General features: G+C 42.2%; 1 protein-coding gene across 5 annotated transcripts in view; it reads left to right on the plus strand.

The window, feature by feature from the left end:
- Nucleotides 1–26,663, plus strand: part of FYN (FYN proto-oncogene, Src family tyrosine kinase) — a 269,661-nt gene that overhangs the window by 35,466 nt on the left and 207,532 nt on the right. Inside the window, exon 1 of one of the 5 annotated variants that reach the window (XM_077487101.1) lies at nt 26,163–26,309. The exons of the other annotated variants lie outside the window; for them this stretch is intronic. The gene's annotated coding sequence lies outside the window, so the exon portion shown is untranslated. Of the gene's footprint in view, nt 1–26,162; nt 26,310–26,663 lie in introns of those variants that run through there. 5 annotated transcript variants of the gene reach the window in all.

Here is a 26,663-nt window from a genome sequence, read left to right on the forward strand (position 1 = left end):
GGCAAAATTGCACTGCCATTGGTGTGCCATTAAGAAGTAATGACATCGCAAAACATCCCGCAATTTGTTGCAATTTCAAATCATGATCAGAATCGTGACGATTCCGCCCACGATTCTTGATTTGAATGTCTATTTGAGGTCAGTAACACTAAGGCAGGGTGACAGTGGGAGTTATTTACTAAAACTGCATTATGAAAAATCTGGTGCAGTTCTGAATAGAAACCAATCAGCTTCCAGGTTTTATTGCCAAAGCAAATTGAACAAGCTGAAGTTAGAAGCTGGCTACTATGCACAGCTGCATCAGATTCTGAGTGCATCAGTTTTAGTAGATCTCCCCTACTGTCTCTGAAAAGGGTGTACTCCCACCTCTGCCCCCCCCCCCCCCCCAACCATATACTTTCATCCCTTCACTGCTCCTTACTACTCTGCAGATGATGAAAATACTCAGGTATGGAGGAGCATGTGACCTGCTCTCATTTGATGGTCCCTGCCCTGTCGCATGACTGGGGGAGTGACATCATTTCTCCCCCGTGTCGCCAACACAGTCAATCTTAGCGTTAGCTACAGAGGAGCAAGGAGCTGCAATGGAGAGCACTTAGGATGAGTATAAAGGCTTGGGGGATGCCTAGTCTAGAGACACTGACATCTTGCCCATGCAGCGTCTCTTTAAAATATTGAAGGAATAGGGTCTTCATGGCACCCAGGCTACAAGCATTTTTCAGAAGGAATGGCCAACAATGGCAGCCTCTATTTTACCATCATAAGAGGTTAAAGGAGAAGTCCAGCCTTAGCTCATTCGGCTGGGCTTCTCCTATTGGTCACAGAAGTGCAATTCGTTTTGCACTCCTGTGACCCGTTTTCAGCAGAGAGCGTTCTGATGTCCTCTTTCTGCTGATGTCACCAAGATCAGTCCAGGCACTGTGTCATACCGACTTCAGAAGTCTGGATCCGCCAGGTGCCTGCCCACTCCCCACCCCTCCACAGCTCAGCGCTCCAATGAGCATGGAGGAGCAAAGAGGAGAGCTGCTGACTGACAGGCAGCAGCTCTCCGCTCGGGGAGGTGAGAGAACCGAGAAATCGGCGGTGTTCGTGTCTTGGTTCTCAGTGAAGAGACGGTGGAGGACATCCACCTAAGTAAGTATGAATATGGGATAAAAAAAAATCCCATATTCCTCTTTTAAGTTTTTGGTCAAATTGGGCAATGCTCACCAGGATAGCAGTGGACAAAATTATGATAAATTTTCTAGTTTGGAATTTTGGGGGCAGTCATTATTGCTTTCTGGTACCCATGTTCTCTTGCAGCTTTTTTTCCCCCAGTGATAAATGCCTACTGTTAAATGGCACAATTCCAGTGATGTCTATAGTACATATAGCTCTGTTAATAATCCAGGTCATTCCATGAGTGCCAAAACCTGGGGTAGTCTGTGTTTAAGGTCAGAAGTCAGAAATCTGTAACCTACTGCAATGCATGCCTTTATCGTTCAAAGTGCCACTTCTGATCTGGAAGTCGGAATTTCAATACTAGGCAAAGATCGTTCCGAGGGCTTCAGGGGTATCTTGGAACATTAATGTATATGTAAACTCAATTGCTAAAATCTCAAATCAATTTTAACATGCTAAAATCATTTCAAAAGTTATTTAAAACCTTTTAACTTCAGCCCTTCGTTAAAATACTCCTTGACCATGGAGGTCATTGTGGAAGCACTTCTTGTTCTAGGGCAGTGATGGCGAACCTTTGCACCCCAGATGTTTTGGAATTACATTTCCCATGATGCTCCACTACACTGCAGAGTGCATGAGCATCATGGGAAATGTAGTTCCAAAACATCTGGGGTGCCAAGGTTCACCATCACTGTTCTAGGGTGACAACGTTTTGTCACCCTCTTTCAATTGTTTTCCTGTGGTGCCACCTTGTTGTCACATTCTCCTGTTGAAGACTGCAAGTGGCCATCCTGATGCAATTTGCAGGGGCTTGGCTTGCCAGCTGGTTTGTGTTTCAATGGATGCCCACAGCCCTGACCAGGAGCATAGCCGCATGGCTGTCACCTTTAGAAACAGCCAGCTAAGGAAGACACCAGCACACGAGAGGGGGTAGTCAGGGAAAAAATTGAACTTTTCAAGGAAGCAGAATATACACAAAATGGACTTCCTTAAATGAAAGTAAAGAAAATCTAAAGAAATTGAAGGAGCTGGGCAGAAAAATTTCAGCCGAACACTGACTGCAGCCAACAACCTACAGTCACTGTTTGGGTATTCTGACAGTGACAGGTTCTGGATATTGGATTACAATATCGGACGGTGGGGGGGGGGGGGGGGGGGGAGACTCTGGATTTCTCTCATTCAGTCCCCTGATATTTCTTTGTATGTATGGCCAGCTTTAAAAAATTGCATCTGCTATAATTCTCTCAGTACAGGTTCTCTTTAAATTCACTTAGTTTAGATGTTCTTGATTGCTTTGCATGAATCGACCATAGAGAAATTGCTAGGAGTCATTGAATGACGATATTCACAAAGGTAAATCATTTTTATGGCTAATATACACTTCCATAGAAAAATGTAATAAGATCTGCATTTAAGTGAGTTGCAAGGGATGAAATAAAAAGTGATTTATAACAACTGAGAAGAAAAGAAAAGCATTATATGGTATTTCCAGGCCTGGACCAGGACTAAACACATTATGATTAATAAACTATACAGCATCAAAGAGAGATTGATGTAGAGCTTCCCATTAAAGAAACAGCACCAGTCCTCAAATACCATTGACATAACCATACCTCCCAACTTTTTTGAGATAGGAACGAGGGACACCTATCAGCAAAAATATGTAGGTATAATACACCCCCCTGCCACGCCCCCTTAAAGGAGAATTCTACAAAAAAAAATGATTAGTTAAACTCACAAGTGTTTTTTTGTTTTTTTAAACACTACTTTTCCTTCATACTGGCTTTTGAAATGAACACATGCAGCAATTTAGAATTTGGATGTAATGTTTAGCACTGGGAAACACTTTTTGAAAGATAAAAAGTACATTTTTATATACAACTATATAGATCAAAATAAGGGACAAATGAAGAAGAAAGAGGGATAGAGGGACTTTTCTCAAAATCAGGGACTGTTAGGAGCTATGCATAAGTACTCTAAGGCTGGATTCACACCTATGCAGTTTTAGTGCTTTTTGCAATTTGTCGATTTGCACTACAGTCCATTTAACATGGTTTCCTATGGAACACGATCTGTAGAACAAATCTACAAAATGCAAAAAGCACAAAAAATGCATAGGTGTGAATCCAGCCTAAGGAATGCCAGAATTCCCGATTACCAGTGACGCCTGGGATAGCCCATAGCAGCCAGTCAGTATTGTAAAATTCCCAGCAATGATGAAAAAATAAATGCAAGCATCTGATTGGTTACTGCAGATAACACACTTCCTTCAATCAAGGTTTAAGCAGTTTAAAGTTGAATTCCAAGTATGACTTTTATTGCATAGTTACATCGGTCCAGCTAGGATAGCATATATACATAAGCCATGCCACGTGGGACCACTGTGGAGGTGGAGAATCGCTGTAGTAGTCGTTTATACTACAGGATCACCACTGTCTTCCATGTCCAGTGATGACTGATTTCCCTTTTGCATAGTAACCACTGAAGACAGATTCTTGGAAAGCCTTCTATTTTTCACAGTGAATGTAATGATAATTGAACAAAGTGAAGAGACAGGGCAATGACATCACTGTATTTACCTTGTCCAATCAAAGATAACTTTGCATTAATTGAGAAAAATGCAAGGTATTCTGTAAAAGTGCCTAGTAAGTGACCCTCTGTGATTACTATGCAGTAGGAAAGCTGTTTGGCTCAGGACCTGGAAGAAAATGGTGATCACTGTAGTAGTGGTGACTACTACAGTAATTCTCTGCCTCCACAACATTCCAATGGGTACAGACACTGCATACTTACATGAGTCCAAGCTGTATCTAAGTATTAAAATCCATACCTGGAGTCCAGCTTTAGGGCTGGTTCAGACAAGAACCGGTTTGGGAAAGGCACGTTCCATGCACATTTCCCACACTGGGCGTGAACGTGCTGCCCTAGCAAGATACATTCAGGTGGCATTAATTGTTAGTGGCACTCCAAACACAGCACGTTTGTGGCCACCTAACTGCATGGTACCGCAGTACCATGCAGTTTGGTGCAACGCAATTTGCAAAAGAAGTGCACTATTTTTTCTGTGATCCTAGGCGTTTGCCAACCCATCTGAAGGAATGGGCTGTGAAAACTGGAACGCAAAGGGTTTGTATGAGTGTGTTCCACGGTGAACCGTCTCTTAAAGTGATTTTAAAGATTCCAATTTTTTTTTTAAATAACAAACATGTTATACTTACCTGCTGCAGTGGTTTTGTACAGAGCAGCTCTGATTCTTTCCTTTTTGGGTCCCCACCGCTGAATGCCCCCAATAGCAAACCACATGCTAAGCTCCTGAGCCATGCTCCTGTGAATAGACATTGCCTATTCACACACAGAACATGGCTTGCCACCCCCCCCCCCTTTTTTCCTCATTGGTTCACTGGCTGTGAGTGACAGCAGAAGGGTCCAATGGCTCCCGCTGCTGTGTGAGCCAATGGGGAGAGAGAGACCCGGGAGAGCTGCTGCTCTCATGCACATCATTGGATGGAGATGGGGCTAAGGTATGTATAAGGGCTGCACCCAGAAGGTTTTTTTACCTTGATGCCTAGAATACATTAAAGCGGAACTTCAGTCATTTTTTCATCTTTCCATCTATTAAATCTTCTGCCCTTGTTGTTTTAACTTTGGATAGTAAAACTTTTTTTTTCAGCCAGTAAATACCTTATACAGCCCACTTCTTATACAGCCCACTTCCTGTTTCTTGTCTGGTAAAAAGCTTAAGCTTATGACATCATGCACAGCTCTCTCTCTCACTCTCCTGAGAATTTGCCAGGAAGGGAGGGTGGATGAGGGCCAATGAGAGATGCAGAGCTGGAGGTGTGCCTCTGTGTAAATCCAGGAAGTGAACAGGCAGCAGCTTCAGCTGCCCACAGTTAAAATGGTTGCAGCCGGATTGAGTGGAGGGAGATTTCTGCAGCATATTTGGAAAGTACAGAATCACATATATATAAAATTATATGCAAAATGTTTGGAGGGAAGTTTCAGAATTGCAAATATGTCTTTATTACAAATTATGTGAGCAGACTGCAGTTCTTCTTTAAAGTGGAAGTAAACCCTAAAATTTCACTTTTCATTAATATTGCCATCCATTCATCCAAAACTCATTTTCGTTCATCATTTTTTTCCTACCTGCTTCCTTCCTGTACAATCAGTATATGTCTCACTGCTTACGTCACCGCGCATGCGCAGTAATGCCCGAAAAATCCGGCAGCCCGAGCGCGGCCGGAATTATTCTTGTGTCTGTCGGGGCTGCGTCATTTCCTGTTGTAGACGTCAGCCCCGACATCCCGCGAGGACTGCTCATGTTTATTTTATGAGAGGATCTGCATTATCACGTGACTCCTCTGTCACGTGCGACAGTAGTTGGCAGCACACCTCCGTTGGCTATGAGAAACCTTTACTCGTTTCCATAGAAACCGGAAACGAATACGAGGCTTGAATATTGTGCACGTATTGCGCATGCGCGGGATTACAGCGCAGCGCGAAGTGTGGGCGGAAATACAAATTGAAAAGAACTAGGATAAACCACATCCGAGATGGCGCTGAGTTAGACACTGACAAACGAAATGCAAACATCACGGATTATACAGTAAGGACACATTTTTTCATAATGGCACCTAGCTATATAGTTTTATGTTGTCTCGCTAATTACAAAAATGGTCTTATCTAAAAACAGAGGGTAGGGTTTACTACCACTTTAAGATAAAAAGCCTTCTGCCTTTAGAACCACTTTTACCAGTCCATATATGCACACGCTTGCAATTTATGCTTGTGGGTCTAGATGGAGCCAGCATAAAAACACTTAAAATGAATATTTCTTGCATAACCAAGCTCCTTTTTGAAAGCTCAGGCATGTTTTTTTTAATTGCAGTGGCACTCTAGTGAGTAATGTGTTTTAAGGTGGAAATAGAAATCGGCAATTGCATTCTGAGTGTTGTCATATTTCTCCTGACAGCATCAATAACATAAAATGTTTTTTTACAGAGCCATAGTTGTAGCTTACTTAGCAGTCAAGCCTTGACAAATGATATGCGCAGCTGTCTCCTGCTGCCCTGGAAGCATTTTTCTTCCCATGGTTTTAGTAAACAAAAGTCCCATTTTTTACATTTAATGTTGAAATGAACCTGTATTGATTTGCTGACGGGGACTCAGCACACGTTAATGAATGTGCTCCTGATTTCAGCCTACAGACCGTCTATAATGGTTCTGTGCTAGGTGTAGATTGCAGAAGAGCACTCGGAAATACTTTGTTGACTATGCCAACAATGCACGTTTTCTTTTACTGACTCAACACTTTATTAGATAATCATTAAATATTAATACAACTGTACAGACCTGAAGATATTGAATGGACAGAACCGTTTTTTTTTCTTTTCGTAAACTAAAACAAGTGCAGGCTGGTGTCCGTTGTGTATAGGTGGTGCTTTGCGTTAGTATAACGCAAGACACTGTATACATTTTTTAACTTGGATTGCTGCCACCCCCTTGGAGCCAACCTTTTTGTCAGCATTGTTGGGTCTGGTCCTCTGACATTAAGACCCCTTTCACACTGGAGCGTTTTGCAGGCGCTATAGAGTAAAAAATAGCGCCTGCAAAACGCCATAAAACAGCTGCTCCATTCACTCCAGTGTGAAAGCCCGAGGGGTTCCACACTGGATCGGTGCGCTGGCAGGGCGTAAGAGAAAAAGTCCTGCCAGCAGCTTCTTTGGAGCAGTGAAGGAGTGGTGAACTCACCGCTCCTCCACTGCTGCTCCCCATTGAAATCAATGGGGCAGCACTGCAATGCCGCCGGCAAAATGCCACTCCGGCGGCGTTTTGTGGGCGGATTTAACCCCTTTATCGTCGCTAAATCGATGGTAAAGCTGCACTGAAAAAAAAATGCCTGTGGTGGCTCATTGTGAAGGGGGTCTAAAAGTCCTCTTTTGCTCTGGCGGTGGGCAAATTCTACATTCTTCAGAGAGGTGCCATGTAACAATTTGCTCCTTCTCTCTGTAACAGTCTCCTGTGAGTCCAGGGTGGGGTGGAATGTTAATGGCCTGCTTTCACAGAAAACGGGTTGATTGACATTAAGCTGTTCTTGAAGAAGGGTAGGGCTGCATTGCTGGATCGGTGATTATATGGGTGATAGCACGAGTTTAGGTGACTATAGCAGCTGGAGCTGCTTTTTTTTGTTAGCCATTGCCGGGGATCTTTTTAAAATTTAAAACATGTTCTATTTCTAAAGTCCGCCAGATTTTTGGCAAGTAAAGGTCTGATGGAGCCCACACACGATCGAATTGTCGATTTGGCTTGACGGATTCGTCTGACCTTTGCTGTCAAAAAGTCTGGTCGTGTGTACGCGGCATTAGATTTAGATATCCTATAATATGTCCCTGCTTTTTGCATGCAGCTGTGTGCTTTAATAGCTATATGCGTTTTATATGTACCGCTTTTCATCTCCATGGGAGATGAGCTCACCAAACATCTCTCCCAAAAGCACTAAATTGCACAAAACAATGCCATTGATAATTTTAAGGAGCTCTTTAGAATCCATAGCCTGATTCGCACTTAGCGTTTGGTAATGGCAACCCCAACATGGCAAAAAAAGGAAGATGCTAAGGTTATAAGAAAATTGACCTCTCAACTTTTTGCCAAAGAACATGCTCACTCTGTCATTGGACAGCAAAACTGCATCAGCATAATACAGGCTGGTTATTGACGGCGAGGATGCAGCTCAGTGTCAGAACTCAGGCAATGACATAAGGAAGGAGAAGGAAGTTCAGATCTGACTCTTTCTTTTTCCACGGAAGAACCATTTATTGCAGCATTGCAAAATATAATATTTCTAGTGCCAGCATTGTGGAAAATGTAATGATGGCTGCAACCCATAGAAACTAAACAGTTCAGGGTTAGCAGCTCAGTGAAAAGTAGTACATTGTTCCTTTTACCTAATTAAAGTAGAAACTAAACTCTCCTAAACTTTACACAGAAGCTGCCATCTTAGCTTTGAGAGCTAACATAAGTATACTAGTTACTGTAATAGTTATTATTATTATTATTAACAATTTATATAACGCCAACAGTTTACGCAGTGCTTTACAATGTAGAGGGGGGGACAGCACAATTACCGTACAGTTCAATGCAGAAGGGACAGGAGGGCCCTGCTCGTAGAGCTTGCATTCTAAAGGGAGGGGGTGGTGGTAAAAAAGGTAATAGATGCTGGGAATGATTTGATGGGGTTGTTAGGTGGGTGTGGGATAGGCTTCCCTGAATAAGTGAGATTTCAGGGACCTCCTAAAGGTGGACAGGTTAGGGGCTGATCGGATATACCGGGGCAGGGAATTCTAGAGGATGGGAGAGGCTCTGGAGAAGTCCTGAAGACGAGCATGAGAGGAGGTAACAAGGGAGCTTTAGAGCAGGAGGTCCTGGGAGGAGCGGAGGGGACGATTTGGGTGATATCTGCAGATGAGGTTGGTGATGTAGCTGGGGGTAATGTTGTGGATGGCCTTGTATGTTGTGGTTAGCATTTTGAATTTATTGAATCAAATTTATTATTGAGGGCTGGTGCATGTGTTCCTGTGCAATTCCTGTCCGATTTGAGTGCAGTCTAGTTTAATTTCATTCAAAGGAATTGGCTAAAATAGCACTGCATGCACTACTATTGGAAACGCATGGCAACTGGATCACATAATACTTCTGTACCATGCATTTCTGTGCAGACAAAAGCACTGCGTTTGAAACCTTAATTTGGGGTGTTTTTAACATTGACATCCGCTGGAGATCGCAACTACAGTGAGTTTTGAGCGCAATGCGGGGAAATGTGCGCAATACGTGGGTTCCCCTCACTGCATTCTGGTGTAAACGGGGCCTCAAGGCATGCGATGTAACTGCTGAGGGAAACAATTAAAGTATAACTAAAGGCAAAACATTTTTTGAGAAAAAGAGAATCCCAAATTTTGAGTTGACACCAGAACAGGAATAGAAGGGAAAATCTGGGACATGGGATATAGATGGCAAAATACCTGACATACTGTAGTTTCTAACTCTCCCTTAAAGTTTTGCCTTCAGTTCTGCTTTAAATCAGTGGGTTTAATTCTGCTTTGACCGCTTCAGTACCGGTCACTTTCACCCCCTTCCTGCCCAGGCCAATTTGCAGCTTTTAGCGCTTTCGCATTTTTGAATGACAATGGCGTGGTCATGAAACACTGTATTCAAACAGCATTTTTACCATCTTTTTGAAACAGATAGAGCTTTCTTTTGGTGGTATTTAATCACCACTGTGTTTTTTATTTTTTTCTAAATGACTGAAAAAAGACAAACGTTTCTGTTATAAAATGTTGTAAATAAGTAAGTTTTCCCCTTCACTGATGTGCACTGATAAGGCTGCACTGACGGGTACTGATGAGGCTGCACTGATGGGCACTGAGGAAGTGGCACTGATGGGTAATGATGAGGAGGCACTATTATGCAGCACTGATGGGAATTGATAGGCAGCACATATATGCAGTACTGATTGGCACTGATGGGCGGTACTGGGCACTGATAAGTGGCACTGATAGGCATGGACGTGCAGCCTTTATGGGCACTGATGAGTGGCAATGATGGGAACTGGTAGGCAGCACTGATAAGCAATGATGGGCACTAATAGACGACAGCAATGGGAACTGATAGGTGACACTGATGGGTACTGATAGACAGCGTGAAAAGAGGAATGCCGATAACCGGCACTTCCTAGTTATGCTGTGATTGGACACAGCTGATCACATAGTAAAGAGCCCTACGTCAGGGGTAGGCAACCTGGGGCCCTTCAGCTGTTGCAGAACTACAAGTCCCATCATGCCTCTGGGAGTAATTGTAACTGCCAGCCTTGCAATGCCTCATGGGAAATGTAGTTCCACAACAGCTGGAGGGCCCCAGGTTGCCTTCCCCTGACCAATGTCATAGGCTCTTTATCATGATAGGAGATGCAGTGTGTCGCACCACAAGAGGCTTGTTCTGAAGGATGTCATATGATGTCCAGTCAGAACGGGAGTGCCACCGTCCAGCTGCTATTTTGCTATAGGCCGGGCAGGATGCGGTTAAATAAAGGCTACGTTGATCAAAAACAGCATGAGCAGACAAGCCTTTGGCTTTTGAGCCCAGCCATGGGTACATAATTTGCTAAATTAACGTGCGACCTGACTGTATAAGTCATTAAGCAAATGTTCACTTCTCAGCTCATTACATTAGTTTCACGTTAGTAGTTTTGTGTTCCTGGGTAGTATTCCGTTTGCTTCCATGACTACTCATTTCTGAGTGGCGGTGTGTGTACCAACACATTTTATCATGCACTGATAACATCATTTCATGTTTCCCAGCATGACCATCACAGCATGTGACCTTTAAGAAGAGCATTTTCCAGAGTGTCATGAATCAGTGTACTAGACCTGACCTCCGGACCAGCCTGGAGAGCCCTGTGCCAAAGCACTGGAGCATGACAATGATTGTTTGTGACAGTGTGCAGTGACCTCTTCACTTGCTCTGCTCTACATTTGTAAACTCATATTTGAAAGTCAATGCACTTCTCAGATTTACTTACAGGAGTTCTATTGTTTTACCTTCATAGGGCAGTCCAGCAGCAGTGGATGTATATAGGGGAAAGAGCAAAGAACCAACCATACCTTGTGTAAACGAAAAAAAGACCAAAAATTTTAAAAGAAAAAAAGCTATTTTTTTTATTTTCTGCTATAAAACATATCCAATAAAAAATAAAAACTAGTTTCTCCATAAATTTAAGCCAAACAGTCTTTGGTCAAAAAAGAAATCCCAAGAAGTGTAAATTTAATAGTTTGCTTGAAAGTTATATAGTGCCAACAAATTATGATATACATTTTGGATTTTTTTTTTTTACTTTTTAAGGAAGTGATCAGTGACTTATAATGGGGCTATTATAGTGTGGCAGGGAATCTGACACTAACTGCGCCCAGAGCGCACCCGCTTTTGTGACAATAGCGGATGTCTTCCTACTTCTCCTCCCGGCCAATCAGGAAGCAGGTCCTGAGACCCGATTGGCCAGGGAGTCTTAGGACCCACTTCCTGTTTGGCCAAGAGGAGAAGCAACGACCCCGTAGTGAGGCGCGAGATCCCTGTTATCTGCCTCCTAAGGTAAGGAGTCCTCTGTCCAATACATCCCTGGGGTTAATCGCTGCCTTCACTTCCATCTCCCGAGGGGAAAGGGGGGGTCATCTTCTTCCTGTCCGTCTACTGTGCGTTGACAGCCAATAAGCAGGTCCCAGCCATAAATCACTGGCCCTAATAATGAATGAATACTAGTCTTTCTGTTTACCTGTCTAGGGTATATGTTTGACAGCATATCCACCAGTATCACTGCCTATCTATCTATCTGTCTATATGTCTATAGTCGCCCATACATGGGGCAATTTGCAGCCAGCTCCTGATCAACAGGGCAGAATTTGAGCCATGGATGACCTTTTTAGCACCCTGTGCCCAACATCCTTCAGTCTGAAAATTGAAAGAGCTGGTTGGATAATTGGTGGCAGAATAGTAGCTGCCTCCAATCAGATGCAGCCACTGGTACTGGCTGTCAGAATACTAGAGCCAGCAATGCAAATTCTTCCATCCACAAGGTGAGGAAATCTATGGATTTCTCTGATTCATGCCCCAACAGAAATATTACAGTGTATGGCCACTTTCTCTGCCTGTCTATCTATCTTTCTGGCCAAAAAGGTGCGACGGAATCATTTCATCTGATATTCCGATCGTGTGTGGACTTCATCTGAGTTTTTTTTATTTTTTTCAAAAATTCTGACGGACCTAGAAATAGAACATGTTTTAAATCTTTCCGACGAAATCAGTTTCTATCGGGAAAACCGTTCATCTGTATGCTATTCCGACGGACCATAAACGATGCAAGGGCAGCTATTGGCTACTGGCTATTGAGCTTCCTTTTTCTAGTCCCGTCATACGTCATCGCATTCTAAATGAGCGGACTTTGGTGTGATCGTGTGTGAACGGAAAGAACGTCAGAGTTTATTCTGACAGAAAAAACGGTCGTGTGCATGCGGCATTACAGTTTAGTGAACTGAACCTGTTCTGTTTATGTACACATCTCTCCTTCTCTATTACAACCATATTTCATAAATGTGATTGCTATCATTTACTGATAATTGATTTTGTTTAGAAATAACAACAGACTGCATAAGTAGATAAATACACTTGGGGCCTGATTTACTAGAGCATTAAGGGAAGTGATGTAACGCGAATTGACATGTAATGAGATGAACCCCACGACTGATTTACTGAATTGTGAAGGGAGGTGACACAAGGTGAAGTCAACTTGGAACAATTTGGCTAATGGACAGATTGAATTATTTAATTTGAAATTATTATTTTGTAGACTTGCCCATGTAGAATGTATATTTGTCTTTGTATTTAAAGTGGTTGTAAACCCTTCCATATACCCATTGAAGTGACTGGCCTCAGGTGATACACAGAGATGAAACAAATCCTCCTACATACGTTGTACCTGCTTATCTGCAGTCTTCTCTTCATCCATTCACAGTGCTGAATTTATAAGCTTGTCTGAGCTGTTAGAAAAAAGAAGGCGGAGACCTGAAGAGGTAATAGACACCACCCCCTCCTCCACACATCACAGAGCTGAGGCTGTCAATCTGCTGGATGTCAGGGAAACTTGTGAGAAGTAATTTATAATGATAGCGGATAGAGGAACAAAGCAGCAGGCAGAAATTACATGTAGTGCCCTTGAGACAAATACACACTGGAGGGTAGAGCTGCATGATTCTGGCCAAAATGAGAATCACATTTTTTTTTGCTAGGAATAAAAAGATCACGATTCTCGCAACGTAAAATCTTTCACATTATACAAAAACAATTGGGCTAACTTTACTGGTTAGTTTTTTTTTCTTAAATTCATTAATGAGCAATTTTTCCCAAAAAATTGCATTTGAACGACTGCTGTGCAAATACAGTGTGACATAAAATATTGCAACAAGCACCATTTTATTCTCTAGGGTCTCTACTTAAAAAAAAAAAAAAAAAAAAAAAAAAAATATATATATATATATATATATATATATATATAATGCTTGGGGTTTCTAAGTAATTTTCTATCAAAAAAGTTTTTATTTTAACTTGAAACCAACAAATGTCAGAAAAAGGTTTAGTGTTTAAGTGGTTAAACTTCCCTCATTTACACACCAAAGTGTATTCCTTTGATCTAAAGAAACAAATTGTTACAATGTTTATACTTAAGTTCCACTGCTAAAGAATGTTGTGATTCTTGGCACTGTCCGTTTTTTTTTTTTTTTCCCTTTCTTTTGATGGCTGTCTGCTTTAGCAGAGCAGAGAGAATTCTCTGCATAGAAAGAATCGGGAAATACTTTGTCAAGATCGCAACAGGGAAAAAAATCACAATAACGATTCTTAACGATTAATCTTGCAGCTCTTTGTTCATATTTAATGTCCGAGGTTTACAACCACTTTAACTTTACTTAAATTGCATGAACCTCTGGAAGTCAGAGATGAGGGGTCTGTCAATTGCGGCCCGGTCTTGTGCTGATAGTTAACTGGGTGTTAGATTATGGCCCCTTTCAAACGAACAGACCATTCAGGCGGACCTGAATGGACGCTCCATATAGGTCTATGGAGCGACGGATGTCAGCGGTTACCATGTCCGCTGACATCCGATCTGATCTACTAAAATCAGATACGTTGGCATCCATCCTGGCGGATCGGATAAGATCTGATGAAAATGGACATGCTGTCAGTTTTTGTCCGATCCCTCTATAGGAATCGGCGGCGCTCTGACAGGCCCCTCCCCGCTCAGTGAGCAGACGGACCTGTCATTCACCGACTCAGCGGAGAGCAATAGAGAGATCTCCTGCTGAGCTGCCGGACTCCGCTAAGCGGATCCGCCTCGTGGGAATGAGGCCTAAGCCCTCGTTCACATAGACTGCAGCCTTAAAGTCCTGCAACTTCATTTGAAATCGCACAATTTCAAAGCCACATGTCTATTCAAGACACACCCAAAATCGCTAAAAGTAGTGCATGTATCGTCGCAGAGATTTGAGCAGTGCGATTGCTAGCAATAGGATGTGACTTGTCATGCGATTTGACCTGTCAAAACATTCTGCTTTAGAATGTTAGCCCAATTGCTCAGCTGTATCACTGTACTCTATGTACCACTGAATCACTGACCTGGAACAAGTATGCCACCAGTGAAGTCAGGGCTCCTGACCTACCTGCTTATTACAAGTCAGAAGCTTTGTAGCGGGATAAAGATGGCAGCTCTATAGCCTGTACCTTTTTATTAAAATTCAGCACTTGCAGCTTCTTTATTTTTATCCTAAATGGGTTCTGGGGATGGAGGACAGCAAATCAGTGTTTCACTTAGATGATGTAATGAACTAAAATGACTCTAAGATATAAAATGAATGCATAAAGGGACATCATTTTGCTTATAGATAAGTAAACAAACCCTTTTCCTTAGGGAGGATGTCTAAGAAGAGTGTGAAGGTGACCCATCTGATAGAATTCAGCCATGTGAAAAATAAAGAAAAGCAGTCATGTCACTTAACCAATTTTATTGACCGTTCATCACTAACTAGAACAACATTCTTCATAGCCTACCATTAGATTTCCCTTGTCTTAGCGGTTTTGTGATGCTCCATTTCCAATGTACAGTCTCGAAGACACACAGATCAACATTATCCAGGAGTTATGTGGATTTTCCTTGCATTTTTTCCCTTATGTTTGCATGTCCTTTCTAGGAATATGTCCTTGAAATATCCCGGATGAACTTGATTCATGTGTTAATCGTGACGTGGTTCCACAGAGTTATTATTCCAGCATTCTCTTTGTGACATCATACAACATTACACAGTTAGTGAAATATTTAATAAGATCACATGACCTTACACGCAGTAATAAATGTAGCTCCTATATAATGGCAATCTGAATAATTGCGTGCATCCATATTATATGAGAGCAGTACTGTCAATGAGCAGAGTCCTAAAAAGAATGATAAATACCTGGAGACAGTAGTGCCCTTGACATTTACCGAGCTGGAGAGACCATCATTCAGTGCATTACCTTTATAAAGCTTAGAAAAGTTTGTTTTCACAAGTCAAGACGACTCTAGTTCTGAAAATGAAGTGGAAGTATGGGCAAAATCAAGAATGACATTCACTATATTACCAAAAGTATTGGGACACCTGCACATGAACTTTAATGGCATCCCAGTCTTATGCCCTGTACACACGATCAGATTTTCTGACAACAAAATCCATGTGATTTTTTTCCGACGGATGTTGGCTCAAACTTGTCTTGCATACACACGGTCACACAAAGTTGGTCGCAAATTCCGAATGTCAAGAACACAGTGACGTACAATACGTACAATGAGCCGAGAAAAATGAAGTTCAATAGCCAGTGCTGCTCTTCTGCTTGATTCTGAGCATGCGTTGCACTTTGTGCGTGGGAATTGTATACACACGATCGGAGTTTCCGACAAAGGGTTTTGTCGTCTGAAACTTTGAGAACCTAGATCTCCAATTTTGTGTGATGGAAATTCCTATGAAAAATGTGTGATGGAGCCTACACATAGTAGGAATTTCCAACAACAAGGTCCTATCACACATTTTCCATCAGAAAATCATATAACGTGTATGGGGCATTAATCTGTAGAGTTCAATATTGAGTTGGCCCACCCTTTGCAGCTATCAACTCTTCTGGGTAGGCTGTCTACAAGGTTTAGGAGTGTGTCTATGAGAATGTTTGACCATTCTTCCAGAAGCACAGTTGTGAGGTCAGGGACTGATGTGGACGAGAAAGCCTGGCTCTGCTCTAATTCATCCTGAAGATGTTCTATCGGATAAGGTCAGCACTCTATGCAGGCCTTCCAAGTTCCTCCTCCCTAAACTCGCTCATCCATATCTTTATGGCCCTTCGAGGGCCTGGGAGTTATACCCTCTGGGCCAGGCATACCAATTAATATACACTTATTGGATTTTTTTTATCAAAAATATGTAGCAGAATACATATTGGCCTAAATTTATGAAGACACTTGATTTTATAGTTTCTTTCAATTTTATCAAAGAATTTTTGCCATAAAATAGTACAAAACAAATAAAGATTGTAATACGAAAATTCCAGACCCCATGGCCAAAACCATGACATAAAAAAGGGGAGAAATGTATATATACAAGTTTGGTCTTGTGACATAACATAAGGCAATATTGACAAACAGGAGATTTAAAAAAAAAAAGTTTGACTACTTTCTCAAAGGTTTTGAAAGCTTTATTGATTGCACAAAACGTATGTTTTCAATTCTATAAACAGACAATGTTAGATTGTAGTATTTACGCTGACTGTTATTACTCTAAGAGCCGGTTCACACAGGGAGGACTCAGATCCGACTTCAAGTCGCCCCAAGTCACCTCAGGTTGCACAACATGTAGAAATCAATGTAAGTGAATGAGAGCTGTCTTAATGCACACTACTGAAGTCGCTCCGACTTCAGAAAAGGTTCCTGTACTACTTCAATCCAACTTGTGGGCGACTGGTACCCATTGATTTCAATGGGGGTCGCCTCCAAGTCGGATCTCCGTCTATACGGAGGCGACTCTCAGAGAATTATCAGCTCTCAAAAGGAGTTCCCCCCTGAGAGCTCATTCTCTGATTGGCCACGGCAAGTCGCCTGGCCTGGGGCGACTTAAAGTAGTGTTGTAAGTCGTGTCCAAGTCGTGTCCAAGTCACGTCCAAGTCAGGTCCAAGTCGCGTCCAATTCGCGTCCAAGTTGCCTCCAAAAGTCATGTTGAAAGTCGTGTTGCCCCTGTGTGAACCGAGCCTGTGATATAGCATGGCTGTTTGTCTACCTGTAACTGTCATCTTTTATGCGTCTGTCAATAAAAAGTTAATAAAAAAAAAAAAGTTTGAACATAACCATGTAGCATCACATCATATCTTAGGAGCTTACCACTAGGATCAGATAAATAAAGGGTGGTGGTAGACCACGGCATAACGCCGAATAAATGATGTAATACAAAAGTCACATGCAGGAGAGACAAGCGTTTGTCCTCAAAAAATACCAATTCCCTCAAAAATAGTGATGGAAGAAATTTGATTTTTTTTTTTTTATTATTGGATATGTTTTATAGCAGGAAGTAAATATTGTTTTTATTTTCTTTTTACATTTTCAGTTTTTTTTCGTTTATAGCGCAAAACAAAAAAAAACAATGGTAATCAAATACCACCAATCAAAAGCTCTATTAGTGTTAAAAAAATTATATAAATTTCAAGTGGGTGCAGTGTTGCACGACCGCACAATTGTCAGTTAAAATAACTTAGTGGCAAAAAGCATAAAATGGCCTGGTCATGAAGGGGGGGGGGGTAACTCTTCCAGAGGTCAAGTGGTTGAACAAGCTTGCCCTATGGCACTTTTAGAGCAAATTTATTTATGCTTTAAGAAAACAATTCAGGTCTCTCCAACGCAGACACAAAATGCAATAAAAAACAATGTAAGGATTGTCCTGTCTACTTTCCTTGTGGGAAACTTTCCCTTCCTGTGCTAGTGACAGCGGTAACAAGAACTGGAAGCAAGGCGCTATCTCCTCAATGGGGACACAGACAGCAATAAAAAAAATCAAACCCTTTCCTACCCTATGCAAAGTGAAAGAAATATGTTGGAGCTGCTCCTTAACCCGTTGCCACCACGCTATAGCCGAATGACAGCTACAGCATGGGCTTACTTTGCCAGGAGGGTGTCCATTGACATCCTCTTGTAATCAGGGGTGCATGGTCAGTCCTAAGGACTCGGCTGATCACAGATTGGGGTAAAGGACCAATCACAGCTGCCCTTTACCATGTGATCAGCTGTCTCCAATGACAGCTGTTCACGGATGTCAACACAAGCCAGTTAGTGTTTTTTTTCTCCTCACACTGTGAGCGTGAGGAGAAAAGATGAAAGTTGATAACCAGCTTGTGTTAAAGGGACATAGGCACTGATAATCAGAGCGCTGATTATCAGTGTCCAGATAATCAGTGCAGTCCCAACAGTGCCCATTAGTGCTGCCAATCAGTGCTCACCAGTGCTGCCAATCAGTGCTCATCAGTGTCACCTATCAGTGCTGCCAATCAGTGACCACCCGTGCTGCCAATCAGTGCTCATCAGTGCTGCTCATTAGTGTCACCTATCAGTGTTACCTATCAGTGTCCTGATTATCAGTGCAGCAGTGCCCAGCAGTGCTGCCAATCAGTGCTCATCAGTGCTGCTCATCAGTGTCACCTATCAGTGCTGCCAATCATTGCCCACCCGTGCTGCCAATCAGTGCTCATCAGTGTCACCTATCAGTGCTGCCAATCAGTGACCACCAGTGCTGCCAATCAGTGCTCATCAGTGCTGCTCATTAGTGTCACCTATCAGTGTTACCTATCAGTGTCCTGATTATCAGTGCAGCAGTGCCCAGCAGTGCTGCCAATCAGTGCTCATCAGTGCTGCTCATCAGTGTCACCTATCAGTGCTGCCAATCATTGCCCACCAGTGCTGCCAATCAGTACTCATCAGTGCTAGTCATCAGTGCCTCCTTCATCAGCACACATCATTGAAGGAGAAAAATGAACTGTTCCAAAATTGTATAATATAATATTTATAATATATAATATAATATAATATTTATAATATAATATAATATTTATAACATTTTATATATAGTCAAACTTTTTGGTCTTTTTTCACTTGTTTAGCAAAAAAAGAAAAAAGCCAGCGGTGATAAAAAAAACGATAAAAAAAAATTGTATGGGTAGAGTGTTGCATGACCGCGCAATTGTCATTCAAAGTGTGACAGCGCTGAAAGCTGAAAAATTGCCTGGGCAGAAAGGGGGTAAAAGTGTCCAGTAGGCAAGTGGTTGATTACGGTCATTTGTAATTAGGCTTTACTTTTTTTCATTTATGCAGAAGTACTTTTTAGGGCATATGGAAGCTTTTCTTCTGGAAGACACTCTTTGTATGTAGCAAAGTTTTTTCAATGAGACATGCAAGGGCTCATGAGGAAATGTTAATGTGACATAACAAATCCCTGCCTTTCCCATTGTCCTTTACACAGATTCCAATGTGTATGAGGAATCATGGGACGAGCACAGGAAACTTAACACGTCATTATAGGGAGGAGGGTGATTTCCAACAGGAAAAAGGCATGCAATGTGTGTTATGAGGGGAAAAAAATAGCTAAACATATAGCAAGAACACATCTACCAAATTAAATCCATATTAGAATGGGTGAGGCACAATGTTTTTTTTATGATAAATTAATCAAAACTAATGGCCATAAAAAGACAAAAAGAATCTGAAGAATTAGCAGATGATATCCTTTGTGCTTTAATTTGCAATCAATACTGACAGATAAAACAATCAAATGCAAAACTAAAACAGAACATTGCAGGCCCGAGTAGAAAATACTATTTATTTTAGCTGAGTAGCTGGGAATTCATAGTATATCCGCACCCACCTGCGATCCCTGCCAAGGCTGGACACTGACTTTTCCTGCCTAGGCAGAAGAGCAGAAGCTTGAGTGGGTACCTGTCAGAAATAGGTACCTGCTTCCAACAAAAGATAAATACTCCAAAAATGGTAGAGGAGGAAAAGTGGAAATTCCCATTTTTGGTGAAATTTCGCTCTGCTTTAAAGTTTATTAAAACCCGAGAACAAAAATGTGATTTATTGCAGCTTACCTGTTTTCTCAGCTTATGTTGTGTGAATTGCAGGGACAGATAGAGCCACCTGGACCCCACAAGTAGCGTTGAGGGTTATTTCTACAAAAGCTGGATTGATTAGGGGACAGTTTAGCTGTGTACAAGACCCTTCTTGGTAAAGCACTAAAATCACTAAGAGGTGGCGGCGAGAGATTAAAGAAACAGCCTTCTCCAATCTCTCGCCATCACCTCTTATGCCATGTACACATGACCAGACTTTTCGACGGACTAGGTCCGACAGTCTTCCCAACGGACTTCTGGCGGACTTTCTGAATGAACGGACTTGGACACACACAATCACCAAAGTCCGACAGATTAGAACGTGATGACATACGACTGGACTAGAATAAGGAAGTTCATAGCCAGTAGCCAACAGCTGCCCTAGCGTTGTTTTTTGTCCGTTGGACTAGCATACACACGAATGGATTTCTCGGTCCGGCTGAGTTCCGGCGAGAAAATTTAAAACATGTTCTATTTCTAAAGTCTGCTGGATTTTTCGCAAGCAAAGGTCCGATGGAGCCCACACATGATCGAATCGTTCCGATGGACCTTTGCAGCCAAAATGTCCGGTCGAGTGTACGCTGCATTAGCGAGCTTAAAAAATTGTTCTTTGTTTCATGTCTGACCTTGATAGTTGTGGCTATCCCTTTTGGAACAATTTGACGGGAGGCAATACCGGACTTGCTGAGACGGATCTCCAGATATATTCCAATCTTCCAAAGCTGTTATGATCTCCGTAATAGGGGTCATCTCCATCTGGTGAATGCTTGGTGTTGGTGGAGGATTCCTACGGTCACCCAATTATTGGAATAATCAGGAAAATATTTGAGCTTTTTTGGACTTGAATTACATTATTTTTGTTCATTTGGACACTATTGATTTGTGACTTTTACCAAGTTGATGACATTATGGGGTTGATTTACTAAAGGCAAATAGACTGTGCAATTTGCAAAGTGCAGTTGCACTCTGCAAGAGCAGTTGCTCCAGAGCTTATTAAATGAGCAGAAGCTTTGATGACTTCCCTTATCCAATCATGTGCAAGCAAGAATGCTGTTTTTTTTTAATTTTCCTCGGATATGATTGGGTACTCTTTGCAAATTGAAGCGTTACCTCATTTACTAAGCTCTGGAGCAACTGTGCAAAGTGCACAGTCCTTTTGTCTTTAGTAAATCAACCCCTATGTGTTTGATCACAGTTATTATGCACACTTATGATTGATTGTTTTATTAAAGAGGAAGTAAACCCTGGTGGGTGTTACTTCCTCTTTTTTTCCCTGCAAAGGTAAAGCATAATGGGCTACTATGCATTGCATAATAGCCCATTATGTGGCACTTACCTGCAGGAGAAGCCTGCGATGTCCCCGTCTTCCTTGCTAATAGCGAGCGTCCATTCTTCACCCCTCTTCCTTCCGGGGCCGCGAACTCTGGCTCTGTGATTGGCTGGAGTCGCGTGACGTCCCCCTGCGCTTGTGCACGAGAGCCGCCTATAACGGCATGACCCGAGCTAGAAACGGCACAGTGTGCCCCTTCTAACTCTGGCGCATGCGCAGAAGAAACCGCTGTATGGCGATTTGCAAATATCTACTAGACCGTGCAGGTCTGGGAGATATTTCAAGCACCAACAGGTAAGCCTTAATCTAGGCTTACCTGTAGGTTAAAGTAGTTGTAAAGGGTTTACAACCACTTTAATTTTCCATGGGAGTGAATCGGGTGGTTATACAGTTTCATTTGCACTCTATATTGCGGTATATAGGGAGCGTGGTTCACCACATACACACTTTCACGTTTATTTTTTTTATAACATTGGAACGGGCAGCTCTATTTAAAATTTAAAATTTATAAATCAAGAATTAAATCTTCCAACTGCACAGGCAGGGAATAATAACACTTGTTCCTCTACCAAACAGCTAAATATTACCTGTTTTCAGCAGAAGAACCTGATCTCTATTTTACACTAGAACACCCACTAACACCTAAAAATAACTGATGAATCAGCACCCAATGGGGAACTAAAGTCTAAATTAAGCAAATCGCAAGCATCGCATGTCTCTTCTTCAAAAAATAAACATACCTATCTGTTTGCAGTCTTCTTTGAAAGTTACACTGAGCTGTGCATGTGCAGCTCAGTTTACATTCCTGTTACAGTGCCTGTGTGCCGCGATGACTGAACTACTGTGCATGCGTGGGTGTTACCTAATCCTGCACTGGCCAATTAATACGGCTGAAGATTGATATGTAGAAGAAGCAAGGGAGAAGATGCCTGTGCAGCCAAGGGACCTTGCAGGTGCCAGACTGTTAGAGCAGAGGCTTTGCAGTCCTTAGTTCTGCTTTAACAGTAATTTGCAAGAAAATCTGTTTGCACATAATTTTTTTGCATGAAAATAAAACATTAGCTTTTGATGACATCAGAGGGCTAAAATTTTAGTGAATCAAGTGCAACTGGAAAACAATTAGCATACAAAGCAGGCCAAAGCAAGACGTACAAACTTTTCACCTTTTAGTGAATATGGCTGTACATACAGTGCATTCGGAAAGTATTCACAGCGCTTCACTATGATGTTTTGTATAATCAACACGAGACCTTTTAATACAATTTTTCTACAATAATTATTTTTTTTTATATGTGAATGTTTTTATATGTATATATTTTTTATTGCCCATAAAATCCCACCTTTTGAGGTTATTTCATATATTATCAAGGGATAGTGGCAATCTACATGTGTGGTCTTTTGAATTACTCAAATCACAGCGCTTCACTTTTTCCACATTTTATGTTACAGCCTTATTCCAATATGGATTCATTATTTTTCTCAAAATTCTACAAACAATATCCATAATGACAACGTGAAAGAAGTTTGCTTGAAATCTTTGCAAATTTGTAAAAAGGGTCATTATCCTGTTGGAAGATGAGCTGTCACCCTTGTCTGAGTGCTCTGTGGTCTGGAACAGGTTTTCATCAAGGATGTCTCTGTACATTGTTGCATTCATCTTTCCTTCAATCCTTACTAGTCTCCAAGTTCATGCCGCTTAAAAACATCCCCACAACATGATGCTGTCACCACCATGCTTCACTGTTGGGATGGTATTGGCCAGGTGATGAGCGGTGCCTGGTTTCCTCCAGATATGACGCTTGCCATTCAGGCCAAAGAGTTCAATCTTTGTTTCATCAGACCAGAGAATTTAGTCTTTCGTGGTCTGAGAATCCTTAAGGCTGGGTTCACACCATAGCGATGCGGGAACGCCGCGAATCCGCGGCGTTTTCCCGCATCGCATGCCTCCCGCCGGCAGTTCACACTGCCCTATGCGGACTGCTGGGAGTGTCAATGATATGTTAATGACACCCCCAGATCCGTCCGCATATCGCAGTGCGATCTGCACACTCGCACAGGAATTCTGCTGCGGACCAAAAAAAGGGTCCCGTGCGAGTTTGCTGCGGGAGCGATGCGAATTCAGCCATACTATCTGTATGGCTGAACTCGCATCGCTACGGAGATCGGATGTGATTTGCACTGCAGTGCGATGCAAATCACATCCGGATCTCTCACCCGCAGCGGTGTGAACCGGACCTTAAGTGCCTTTTGGAAAACTCCAGGCAGGCTGTCATGCTCCTTTTACTGGGGAGTGGCTTCCGTCTGACCACCCTACTACACAGGCCTGATTGGTGGAGGGCTGCAGAGACAGTTGTTCTTCTGGAAGGTTCTCCTCTCTTCACGGAGAAACGCTGGAGCTCTGTCAGAGTGATCATCGGGTTCTTTGTCACCTCCTTGATTAAGGCCCCTCTCCCCCAATTGCTCAGTTTGGCCGGGTGGCCCACTGGTTCCAAACTTCTTCCATTTATGGATGATGGAGGCCACTGTGCTTATTGAGACCTTCAATGCTGCAGAATTTTTTCTGTATCCTTCCCCAGATTTGTGCCTTGATACAATCATGTCTCGGAGGTCTTCAGACAATTCCTTGGACTTCATGGCTTGGTTTGTGCTCTGGCATGCACTGTTAACTGTGGGACCTTATATAGACAGGTGTGTGTCTTTCTAAATCATGTCTAGTCAACTGAATTTTGCATAGGTAGACTCCAATCAAGTTGTACAAACATCTTAAGGATGATCAGTAAAAACAGGATGCACCTGAGTTCATTTTTCAGTGTCATGGCAAAAGCTGTGAATACTTATAAACATGGGATTTTTTCATTTTTTACTTTTAATAAATCTGCAAAGATTTCAAACAAACTTCTTTTACGTTGTCATTATGGGGTATTGTTTGTAGAATATTAAGGGAAAATAATGAATTGAATCCATTTTGGAATAAAGCTGTAACATAAGAAAATGTGGAAAAAGTGAAGCGCTGTGAATACTTTCCAGATGCACTGAATCTCTAGAGGAGATCTTCTTTCTTCCTGTTTTGGCAACAGTTTTTGGTATTTTCTGTCAGATGTATATAAAAAAAAAAACTGATGTAGACTCCAAATCAACTGTATCCATAAGAGTCCAAGATCTACTGTTATGCCACGTACACACGACTGGACTTTCCTGCAGAATAGGTCAGACGGAATCATTCCGTCGGATAGTCCGATCCTGTGGAGGATAGTCCGATCGTTTTTCTTTAAAAAATTCAGACGGACCTAGAAATAGAACATGTTTCAAATCCTATCGGGAAAACTGTTCGTCTGTATGCTGGTCTGACGGACCAAATATGACCAAATATGACGCAAGGGCTGCTATTGGCTACTGGCTATTGAACTTCCTTTACTTGTCCCGTCATACGTTATCACGTTCAAAACGAACAGACTTTTGAACAGACTTTAGTCCATTAGTGTGTGGGCAAGTCCGTTCATTTTGGAAGTCTGTCGTAACTCTGTCGAAAGTCCGTTGGGAAGACAGTCAGACCTTTTCTGCTGGAAAGTCTGGTCGTGTGTATGTGGCATTACATATACCCAGTGAAGTGCCTAGCCTCCATTGATACAAAGACAAAAAACAAATCCTTCTGCATACGGTACGTTGTATCTGTTTAATTGCAGTCTTCTCTTTTCTATATCTGCTCAAAGTGCAGAATTTATAATGCTTATCTGAGCTGTCAGGAAAAAAAAGTAGGAGTAGTGAAGAACTGAAGTTATACTCTGCATTGCTCAGTGAGGAGAGCTCTGACAGTTGATTGAAGGGAAGAGACACCCCCTCATTGACACAGAACACAGGAACAGAGCAAAGGCTGTCAGTCAGCTGGAGGTCCCTCCCCTGTCACCATTTTTCTCTTGGTGTCAGGAAAACTTGTCAGAAGTGATTTATGCTGGTAGCAAAGGAACGAAGCAGCAGATGGAAATTACACTTATTGCTCCTAATTCAGACATGTACACATATTTCATATCTGAGGATTACAACCACTTTAAGGCTAGGTTGGCATGGCAGCAGTCTCTGAAAATCAGTCACTTTTTAGAGGGAGGTAGAGCCTTTGGTAGAGTGGGTTTTAGGCTTTCAGGAGGAGTGCGAGGTGATTCTTTGAAAAAAGTTTTCAAGCGAGGATTTTGCATGGAACTAACGCAGCACAGCCGTAAGCCAAGCGAACGAGTCCACAGGTGGAGCCGCCTGTCAAACTTGACAAACCAAGTTAAATTTACCGCAGCCACAAACCAACAGCAGCAAGCACATGACCCCCTCCGGCTGCCTTGTTGGCAATCGGGGTGGTAAAAACATGTGTGAGCGAGGCCTTACAGCCAGGGCCATAAAAAAAAAAAATCCTTATGATTATTATTTTCATGTTCATAGTGCAGCACGTGCCCCTCCATACAAACGTCTGAAAATACGTTAAACTGTTTTGGTCAGAATATGTGCGTTTTGATGAATGCAAAAAGTCATAAAATATATTTTTACTGATACAAATGGACACAATGGAGTAGACAAGCTGCTGTAGAAATCGCCAGCATAAATCCCTCACATGCTTAGAGGCCCGGGTGGCCGAGAGCTTAGCGGCAATCTCTGCGTTCTTTTGTGCAGCATTTGTCAATTCCTCTGTTTGTCGATTAAAGGGACTGCAGCAAAATCTTTGTAACAAATAGCACAGTGTCCTCTGAGGAAATGTCAGGCAAATCTGCAGATTAGGCACATTCAGCCAGCCTCGGCCTGCTGCAGACTGCTAATTCGTTGTTTTATTTCCTCCTGACACATGGCATTGGCACCCCCTAGTAGACTGCGATGGCGTTCAACATGAAGCCAGGTTTCCCTTAAATACAGAGGGAATTCTATTGTAGGAAATAGCGAGTGTCTGATGAAAGGAACAGGAAGTGAAGACATGTCCTGCATCGTTTATTATCGGTACATAGGAGCAGGCTACTCGGCTCTGATTTGAATGACGGATTACAATACACAAATCTTTTCTGGCATGAAGCATTACAAGGTGAGGCGATGTGTTTTTTTTTCCTATTGAAACAGTGTCCAATGAACACAGGCTGAACCGGTCGGGGGGAAAAGTTAATGAAATGTGGTGATTTGATGGGTTTTTATCATTTTCTCGCTACATGGAAGAATGCTGGGTGGATGCCACTGTGATGTATGAAGTGAGGATGACAAAGCAAATGTCATTTGTTCACATATAAATAAAGCTATTTATTTTCCTGCCGCAGAAATGGAGACGGTGATAGCTACTGGCGGCCGTGATAATGGGATGTGATTTTGATTGTGCTTTATGGACTAATGAGATCTGAAATTACCTTGCATAGGTCACTGAGGTGCTAATGAATTATGTTCCCTC

Source organism: Lithobates pipiens, unplaced genomic scaffold, assembly GCF_037356315.1.
Source record: "Lithobates pipiens isolate NorthernLeopardFrog02 unplaced genomic scaffold, aLitPip1_a1.2 Scaffold_18, whole genome shotgun sequence".
In the NCBI taxonomy this organism is placed as follows: domain Eukaryota; kingdom Metazoa; phylum Chordata; class Amphibia; order Anura; family Ranidae; genus Lithobates; species Lithobates pipiens.